We start from the raw sequence: 11,113 nt of genomic DNA on the forward strand, positions 1-11,113 counted from the left end.
TCTGTTGTACTTCGTTCGTTACGTATTGCTATGTTATTCTGTTTCTTTCAACTAAAAATTGAACATAAAAACAATGCCGATTTAGGATATAATACCTTTAGAATATTTAAAATATAAACATAATTAATTCATTTAAAATTTTGATTTACTGTAAAAATATATACGTAGATAAAACTTTCAGGTACACATTCAACAAATAAAATGTCTTTTATTTTAGATAAAAATCACAAAATAATTTCTTATGTAAATGTTTAAATTTACAATTCCTTACCTAATTTTTATACAATATTAAAAGTATTATATTATTATAGTAATAGCTCAATAATAAATTCGGTTCATACATAAATCAAAACAATGAAGTTATATCGAGATTATTTAAAATAATAAAAACGTTTTAGATTAAAGTGAACAAGATTTTATTAATATTTTAAATTGTTTTATTTAATGTAGTTATAAGTTTACACTCATTTTAAATTAAATTTTCAATAGACGCCTAAGTTTTTGTTTTAAATATTAAATCAGATCAATTTATTCTTATTTTAACCCTAACAAACAAAATTGGTTTTACATAATAAAAAATTAATATTTTGTTGGATTATTTTTAGACAAGGAAAACAAATGAGTTCGGTATCCTTTAATATAGAATTTCGGGAACATATATGCATAAAAGTAAATAGTAATAAACTCTCACCTTGACATTGTGCTAGGAAATGGTCGTTAAATTCTTCATTAGACATGTTCATAATGTTGTTAAAATTTTCCATTTCTGTACTTAATGCTGTATAAAAAATTAATTATTATAATTTATTACTTTTCTAACTTATTTAGCCTACATCGGAAGTTATTAAAATAACAAAAGACAATAAAATTAAAAACATTATGGAAAAAAAAATTGAACATACCTTATAATTCTTATAGTTGCTTAAGAAGCAATCGAAACAATTCTCGAAGCAAATTGATCTTATTGTAACAATTGGATAATTGAAACAAATACAATGATGTTTGTTATGTAATTAAACTGAATTGAAATTTACCTACGTAAAAAGTAGCTACTTGATAATGCGGAAACACACAAAGACGGTAGACCTCAGAAGAGTGTAAGTACTGTTCGCTTGTGACTGCTGAATTCGGTGTCCGACCATCGAGATCATTTATTGTCCACACGACAATAGTTTAGTATCGATTCGCTGGAGGCGTTGGTGTTCGATTCCGTAATCGAATTTATAGATTAAACTAAACACTGACGTTTAGGTAACTCAATGTAAAAAAAGTTACAGTTATATATCTTATAGTATAATTAATGTTAAGCAAAAATATAACATATGATTACGGTCCTTTTCGGCCCAACAGGTAAAATATATTACAATAGGTATATAGTAAATATATAGAAAAAGATAGTCCTTTTGACTCAACAACGATAATGTAATTATAATAATTATATTATGTAAAAATAATAATTTAAATCAAAAACTCTCAATTTGTGGAGCGCAGATTGACCAGTTGCTACCTTAGCTTAGCTATAAAATAAAATTGATGCACATAACACGAAACTAATTTACAAAAGTACAAAGAAAGTTACGGCGTTTCGCATCCAGATATACGAGTATAATAATAAAGAGAAAATGCATGTTACGATTCGTGCCTATAATTATAAAGAAAAAGGTGGCGATTTGCGCACACACAATCATATACTATAAAACACGTAGCAATTAGCATCTACACAATACAAAAAAAAGGTGGCGCCTTTACAGTATAATATTAATTTATAAAATGCATCAAATAATAATTGTCTAGTTTTAACCGGTTATTTACGAAACAACGTCCGGTACTCGACGAACGGGCGGCTGTGAAAAACTGCGTGAACCACCTGGCGACGGCAGATTACGCGAGAAAACGTAATATGCATCATTATATAATTTACGAAAAACAATTAAAATAAAAATAATGAAATAACAAATATGACAAAAATAATTTATGTGTTCGCGTGGCGGTGGTGACGTGCAGGGCCGGCGAGAACATTTGTGGGCCCCGGGGCTGATCAATTCCGGGCCCCTTTACTTATAGTTATTTCATATTTGACTAAGAATACTAAGATATCATAACACTAATACAGTAGTCTAATCGATTAGACGATTACACAGATCGAACTCGCATTGAATGCGCGTATATTTTTTGTTATCTTTGTGCGTACTGTTTCGTACTGTGTTGCGTATGTGATAAATGATAATATAGTAGTTACATGTAGCTGTTTAATTTTGAGCGATCGGACGCGAATGTTTACGGCTTAACTTGTAATTATAAATTACATAACATATAATTTGTATAAAAATAATTTTTCTACTCAAAAAGTTAGCAAAATTGACATCCCGAGTCTATAGGGCCTGTGCGACTGTGCTTAAATACGCCCCAGACAACGGGCCCGCCTGGATGCTCGGGTCCCAGGGCTCTGGCCCCACCTGCCCCACCCTCTCGCCGGCCCTGGTGACGTGACCGTGATTTTAGGCCTATTTTCTATTCTATTCATTTTATTAACGGCGTTGGTAACACTGATTACTAAGAAACTACGAAATCATAAAAAAAAATGTATTTCTTAAAAATGTGAAATATAAATTTATCATTAAAGTCTAACTTATAATGCATAAAAATTTATACCCAATGATATTACATATTAACATGCGTTTTTGTGTTTATTTATCAGATGAAAAAGTGAGATGCTATATGCTTATTTAACGAAATGTTAAAATGTATTTAGCAGCTTATTGTAAATATTTTAGTCACAATAAGGGTCTAAATTCAAAAATCCAAGTGAAATCGTGTTTATTGTTATCGAAATTAAGACTAAGAGAATCATTTGTATTGTTCGATATTAACTTTTACGGTAGGTACATTTAAACTGACCGTATTATGATCTAGATTCTAGAATATCTTTTCTTATTTTTTTAATTTCAATATGCCTCTTTGTGCGCTAGGTTCATCATAAGCTTTGCAACATTGCAACTGTAGAAAATCGGAAACATATTTAGCTACGGTTATTCATGTTTATTTTATTGGAATTATTTGCAATAAATTTAACTGCCAGCGAGGTCTGCTTAGGAACATTATAACTACGTCATTTCCGGTGCGAGAACAATTTTCTTATCGTTCAGATGCGCACAAAGGGATGCCAAGTTAACCTACCTTTACGGATTACGGATTTAGGTTGACAGTTTGATGTAGGTACCTTACTATTCTTACTGTTAAATTTTGGTTCCAAGAAAATCATATAAATACACTATAATAAAATATATGATACACACAATTGATACTTGCAAATAATAATATTATGTGTGTTGAAAAACATTGTATATTTTATTAAAAAATACGTTAAATTGTAACTTATGTAAGGTAAACGTAAATTTTACTTGGCAATAGTACTTAAAAAACCATTCATAGTTACTATTTTAATTAATATAAACTTTAGGTACGAAGTCACACGTTTACCTGACTTTGTTTTCGCATTTTATTTGCGCCCTTCCTTTGGCGTACCTAGTTATTATTTTGTTCTGGGACGGAGGATGTATAATTGATTAGATAAACATAAAGTCCTAACACCACGATACATCACGTCCTTATACCCCTATATTACATATTCCATTTGTGATTATAACATGATATAGGTAATCAAATAATCATTTAGCGAATATAAGTCAATAGATTAAACATTAAAAAAAAAAGGCTCTTAGGTGATCTATTCCCCTCCCCCTTTTCACTATAACTACGCCACTGCGCCCTGCACGAACGGTGATGTGACGATGTGACATTGATTTTGATAGATTTTAACGACCGATATTGGTATAATGCCATTGCTGCATAATTATATTATTATTCTCTATGGCAGTGTATCCTAACTTTCAGGTAAATTTACTATTTGATAGCCCCCTTATCACTAAAAAACTTTAAATATTGAATTTTCTGGTTTAGAATTCTAATCCGTCCTTTGTGTGAAAATGTATAAAATGCATGTGTATTATCTAAACAAAAAAAAAAAAAACCAAGAAAATCAATAATAAGTTGATAAAATAATTGTACGATTTCAAGCTACCATAATCGTATGAATAACAAAGCGATGAATGAATGAGTTATAAATTTGTATGACAATTGTAAATTGATTCAAATGTCCTGAACACTATTAAAAAATGTTCTAAAAATTAACTTTGCTATATAACTAATGTATTCATTAATCTGTTTAAAATTTAATATGTGGGTGAATTTTTTTGTGAACAAATCTGCTGTACCTGAGTTTATCATTTCAGGAATGTGCAGTCCTATCGTTCTATAAAAGCACTGCCCGAAGAAAATAATAGCAGCTTATTGTATATATTTTAGTCACAATAAGGGTCTAAATTCAAAAATTCAAGTGAAATCGTGTTTATTGTTATCGAAATTAAGACTAAGAAAATCATTAGGTAGTATTGTTCGATTTTAACTTGTACGCTAGATACATTTCGTATTATGATCTAGAATGTTATTTCTTATTATTTTTAATTTCAATATTCCTCTTGGTGCGCTATATGTCTTGAGTATATCATAGGCTTTGCAACTGTCAAAAATGTATAGTTATTATTAATTATTATTTTTTATAGATAATTCAAATGAAGGAAAAAATATAGCTATAATCCGAAAATAAAAATTTTCAACAATATAAAATAATAGTTGAGTGACGTCAATAATAGGTTAAGCTAATGATAGTCTCACACACATATTACTTTACCTTCACAGCATTGCTACATAGAAAAATGCAAAACTAATAATTAAATATCACATAGATACAAAGTTGAACGTAATATAATACATTATTTCTTATTATTTTTGTAACTAATTTAATATACATATATTCTATATTTCGTATGTTAATTTCTTATATTTAACAATACAAATTATACAATATTTATATAGCACATCTGTTACGTTTTCAATAAGGGATAAATAGAGGGGAGCGATAATGAAGTAGTTTTACAAAATTGTTTTTAATTTTTTATAGGTTTTTGTCCTATGGGTGAATAATTTCTAATCACCTATATGTAATATACTAATCGCTAATAATAATTAAAATATATTATGTTTTAATAAAATAACATGGATATTATATTTTGTTGTCGTTAGAGGACGTCTTAGAATCGTAAACAACAACTGCACACAATCGGGGTATACTGGATGCTTAAATTACTTTAAGTTATTTAGGTGAATAAACGTTTCGCCCCAACCATTTTATCCCCATTAAAATAACCAGTCCACGGACGTTTCGTTCCCGGCATTTTTAAGATAGAATGTTTCGTCCCGAAGAGTTATTAACATAGGACTTTGGTCCCCGGTATATCTTGATAATCTAAATAATTATATTATTATATTAAATAACAATTTTAAAGGTTAAATGTGGTTCTTGTATTTTATTGATCGTGTGTGGTTGCTATTCTAAAAAATTGTTCTTATAGCGCAAATATAAGCCCACACTAAAATATATAAAAGATAATGTAATAACTAATAACTAATTAGTACCTATTATAAAATAATATACATATATTATACATTGCACAATTAAGAGGCTTCATTATGATTTCTACCAAAACCCAAATAAGATTTATCTTATGCTAACTATTCTGTCAACCATGGTAGTATAATCAAAAATTCTAAAAATATATTTTAATTCACGATGAATATTTCACTTGAAGTCTTAAAGTCAATTTTTCAACTTTTTTTTATTGAAGTTTTATAAATTAAACACTAAAAATTATATTTTTATATTTTAAATACTGATCGTTTTTAAATGATGTATCGTATTATTTATAAACTTATTATTATTCTGATGATTAGTCATACTACAGTCTATAGGCGACTGTAACTAATATTAATTATACCCGTGTCCGAGCTCCGCACCAGTGTGGCGCCCCGCCGGTACATATCGTCGGGCACTACTTTTAAAAATCTAAAAGAATAAAATTTGTTTACCTAACTATTTAAAAAATAAAATAACACTCTTGAATTCGTACAACGCAACTAAATTAAGAACAATCAAGGATAATTGGCAATATACTAAATAATATTTAGATAACAGTATATCAAATTCAATTTTTAATATAATTAATTTCTAAAAGTATATTATTTTACTTTTGAACTACACGGCGTAGATACTTATACATATATTATACATATATTATTTTGCAAATTTGTCACGTAAATTATAATATGTCAAGTATAAGAATTTACCTAGTGTATAAATTTAGTAAAAAACTGTGTTGTGGGGATAATATACGTTTCACGTTCAAATTCCAATTTCACTTTTATGTTTTATAGTAAAACTTATTCATCTGATTTTACTTAAATACACAAATGTTTAACCTTCATAACAAAAAAAAAAAAATCAAATTTATGAGTTATAGATCTTGCCTAATCTATAACATTATATGGTGAGAGGGTCAGTTTTTGAGATTATTTTTTGTAAATATTTAAAAAGAAGTATGTTTTTTTAAATATTGCTTGAGTATTTGTATATACAAACAATAATACAATATACTATCATAAAGTTATATAAAAATATTTTCTTGGACGGTTTGCAGTCAATTGCGGATGAAAACTTAAAAGGAATAAATGTATACAGTGTATACACTATGCACCTTACACGCCGTATAAATGACAATAATACAAAGAAGTATACGCCGAAATATTTGGTAACAAATATCGTGTTTTAGATCATTTTTTCCCAACTAATTACTGGCCAGTAAGATCACATCATATTTTTAATCCAAAACCATACGACCACCTATATTAAACTTATACTTGTGATATTTCATGTTGATTTATATTATATAAATCTCTATTTTATTGGACGTGAATAAAATATTTATACTTCTTTTATAGACAACATTTTTTTATTAGCATTTACCACATTTTCATTATCTAAACTATAATCTATACTAATATAAAAAGCTGTTAGTGCATTTTTTTAATTATTGCATTACAAAACGGGTTAAATAAAAGATGATATTTCATTATAATAATAATTTTTATTATTAATTATAAAAGAGAAGTTTTACTAACCTTTTTTGACTTGAATTTTTTTATGGAATTAGGATAAGACTGACTATGCATTTTATGCAAATAAAAAATATATAAATATATATTTGAACGCTTTGTAGCGTTTGGTTTGTATTTAGATTAAAATATCATCTAAAAAATAAATTAACAATATCATATTAATTTTCATTGTACGCATAAAATTATTTGTCATACACAGTGACTCATATGGGTAATGCATTATAATGTTTTTAACTGAAATTCTTGATTGTCATTAAAAATAATATTAAATAACCATAAAACATTTTATTAAAGATAATATAGGTAATGGCTACGAATATGTTAATTGTAGTTTTCTGTATAGTAAACATTTATTATGGAAAATTCAAACTAGTGATTTTAAAAATGACTACTTATTAAATCGATCGTATTTTACAATAACGTTATTACAACTTAATTGTATAGACACTGGTCACTGCAGTATACTCGACAATCGTGATCCACGGAAAGGCGCAAGGGTAACGTTTTATTTAAAATAGAATGTATAGTCGCATATTGTTTATACATTTTATATTTTAGAGCATTTTGTTCATATTACAAAATATTTATAAAATTAATCACATCACACATACATACATAATGTTGAGTTAAAATCAGCATTTTTATTATATCGTTTTAATAAACGCTATTATAACTATCCAAGGCTGGTTTTGGGATTTTTAGACCACTATTCACTAGTCTAATCCTGTAGTATAATTTCAACAAAAGATAATGAAAATAATGCGACTGCATGTACAATTATCACTAAATAACATTATTACACGTTAATCTTATAAGACGTGCGACTTATAGTGAATCTATCTAGGATAACTTAAGGTAGCCTGTGCGTAAATTCAACCCTGCAGCTACCCGAATGATTGTTAAATAATGAGTATAGATTATTGAACAAAAAAATAAATTATTAAAATTATCTATAATAATAGTATAATTATAATTATTGGTATTTATAATATTAATGGTTTGGCTTCTTTCGTAGCTACATATTCGATGAGTTATCAATGATAAATATTTATTTAAACTACAGTGATCATAAAACTATATATCTTATTAAAATATTTGTTAAAATAATAAATAATACTGCTCATAATTAAATGTTTTAGAATTTAGATAAAGTATTTAACTTAAATATCATATTCTAAATAATTAAAAATATATTAATATATTATAAGTAAGCTATTATTTAACCATGGTTTTTATCGAACTATTTGATGTTATTAATTATTATGCGAAGCTCAATTCATTAAATGTCAATTTTAGATCATTAAAATTAGTCATTATTCCTTATTGTTATTAAATGTCTTGAAGGTCGTAGTCCATTCGGCTTCCGTTTTACAAAAGAGTTAATTTCCAAACGGCTCCTGTCCAAAAAGATTTAACGGTTAGGTAAATTCCTAAACGGCTCCGGTTTTTACAACACAAATTTCTTCCCACTTTATATACGAGTAGACTTAGGATTGTCTTAAAAGAGGTGTGGTTAAACATTTCTCGGTGTACACTAGGTAAATTATTAAAATCATAAAAATAGCTTATAGTATAATATGAAATGTTAAATTTTTAACATTAAAAAATTTAAAAAAAAATCATTTATGTAAGTAAAATATTGTTAGTAATATTTATTACATTATTACAATATAGTATTTAAAATAAGAAAACTAGTTAAAGACTGATGGTTATGTTTTTAATTTAATAGCTAGGAGTACCTATTTGATTACATTGAAATTTTAATAATACCTAAGTAATGTTATTACTTATTACTTATTACATATCTATGATTTATTTTATATGTACAATAGAGATTTAAAACTAAAAAAAGCAATTAGAGACTGATAGTTATGTTTGTTCTATAAGTTATTTATATTTTGATTTTGATTTTATATAAATAATTAAGAATTAAGAATTATTACTACATGTTACTTTAATCACCAATTTGTATTACTTTTTTACCTTAGACAAGGTCGGTTAAACCACTTTATATTTTCTTAAGTATGAAAAATATTTCTGTTTTAAAGCCATTCTTAAGAGTTATCTTTAATACAATTTAATAGATATGAAATTACTTAATAGAAAAAAATTATTTTCTACAAAAAATAATGATTAATTTTTCTTAAATTAAGAATCTGGTATATAATGTTACTTTTGTCCCCGGTCTCCTTACATATTTAACAATTTTTGTATAAATCAAAATATGGCACTTGATCTCGGTTTAAATTTAAATCATGTTCATGATAAATTAGAAAATTGGAAGTCTTGGGTTAAATATGTGTGAATGTATCCTTAAAATTTTTTTTAATATAATTAAATTATCAAGTAAATTGTTATAATTTCTATACAAGTGTATTCCTATTACAAGTTGTTAGTAATAAAAGTTCTAGAACACATGCATTCTACAAGTATTTCTTTGTTTATAATTTGTAGAACTAAACATTTTTGGATTCAAGCAAATGCAATTATTTAAAAAATGTTTATCTAAGCTAATTGCACAAACATAGATAGTGTTTAAAATTAAAAGTTTAAATTTTAAACCTATCACTTTATGAAATCAACTATATATTTCATCTGTTATTTTTTCAATGGACACATATTTGTTATTAATACTCTACTTATAGAATTTACAGTTTCGATTATAAAAATCATTTTTGATAATAAAATTATTATAATTGAATTCTATAGCACTTTTTTTTGTTATACTTTGATAGTAAATATTAATTTTAAATATTGACCATCAAATCAACACGAAAAATTCCGATTTTACAATGTACACGTAATTCGTATATATATTATATAGACGTTGTGTCAACAAGATAAAATAAATAACAATGTATATTGACAAATGTAGCTTCGTTGAATATTTAATTGTAGTTATTCGTGTATAATTTTAATATCATATAATATATTAATATTGTCTTAATGCAAGGCACTACGACATTGAACACATTTACATATGTCTACTTAACCTTCTTAAACTTCTGATTTTTCTAGGAAATAATATTAATTTATTTTATAGAATTAAAAAGCTCTTACAGTCAGTAAAAATTAGTTTCATCATTTCGTTATAACAATAAAATAACAATTATATCAACTTGATAATTGTGTGTTGTTAGCTATTTATTTGTACACGTGGAATTTTTATTTCAAATAAGTTACAAAATAAATTACCTATAAAAAAAACCCGTTGAATTTTCAACTTTAAATTTGTTATTTTTTTTTTTTAAATAATATATTATTTGATCTTTATTAATGCTTGGTAATAATTAGAGCTAAGATTTTAATGACTTTCGTATGTGTTTTTTTTTTTAAGTGCTGTATAGTTCTAATCAAAAACCAAATTTGTTTCGTTCTATAACAATTTATATTATGTAATTTTTATTTTTCATTTTAATATTAAATACATTTTATTGTATTTTTAAGGTCATTTTTACAAATATTACGTTAATTTGATGTATATAAACTCAGTTTTGTTTATTTTAAGCTTTTTGAATGTGTTGTATAGGTAATCCCAATTACTTACTCCAGTCCACTAATATTGAAAAGTAATATAATTAATTGTCAAATTAAATTTGAATATATTTGTTTAATTTACTTCTAAAAACAAATTTTTTCATAATTGAGAATTAATAAATAATTAATTAATAATTAGTAATAATTATTATTTAAAAATTAAATTTTTTTCGCTCATATAAGTACATTTTTTGGTAATTTTTTAAGCCATGTTTACATAATTTTTAGTACATTTTTGTGTATTTTTTAGGTTACTAAAATCCTAGCTCTAGTAATAATGAACCAACTACATGATGTAATATATTATAAAAATGTTGATAGTACAAATTCTTGCCCGTTCCGTGGTGTTAAGGACGATTGTAATTTACCCCCAACAGGAGCAGGTAATAAAAATAGTGTATTAAATTGCGCCCGTATTTTTCAATATCGTAAAAGGGTACCTATACTAAATTGAGACCGATATTTAACAAGTATAAATTTCTACGTAGTAAATTGCGCCCCATAG

Source organism: Melanaphis sacchari, unplaced genomic scaffold, assembly GCF_002803265.2.
Source record: "Melanaphis sacchari strain LSU unplaced genomic scaffold, SCAv2.0 Contig116_pilon_pilon, whole genome shotgun sequence".
In the NCBI taxonomy this organism is placed as follows: Eukaryota; Metazoa; Arthropoda; class Insecta; order Hemiptera; family Aphididae; genus Melanaphis; species Melanaphis sacchari.